The following is a 420-nucleotide window of genomic DNA, read 5'->3' on the forward strand; positions in this document are numbered from 1 at the left end:
AATTACAAATCGATAAATAGCAATTATAATAAGTAAATAAAGCAACTGATGTCAGTGACGTCCTACGTTTTCTTCCCTACGCATTTTTCACTCACTGATTTGCGGTTTTCACATTTCACTGGGAACGCTGGGGCTAATGACACGTTTACATTAACGCCCTGAATACTGAAAATATTAGAAAGAAGGGATGAAAGTGTCCTTGCTGATTGTGGTGCATATGGCTGTATGCACACCACTGGAGCGCACAGAGAGTGAAGGGAAATTTGGGGGGATATGGCTGACAACACCCTTACGTTTCCATACGTTTTCTAAATCATACGTGGTCTTTAATGAATGGAAAGGTTTCTTAGCGGTTGGGCGATTTATTTTAAAGGTCGATTAAAAAGCTTTGCATTTTTACAAAGTTGAGATTGAGACTCC

This window comes from Penaeus monodon, chromosome 27, assembly GCF_015228065.2.
Source record: "Penaeus monodon isolate SGIC_2016 chromosome 27, NSTDA_Pmon_1, whole genome shotgun sequence".
In the NCBI taxonomy this organism is placed as follows: domain Eukaryota; kingdom Metazoa; phylum Arthropoda; class Malacostraca; order Decapoda; family Penaeidae; genus Penaeus; species Penaeus monodon.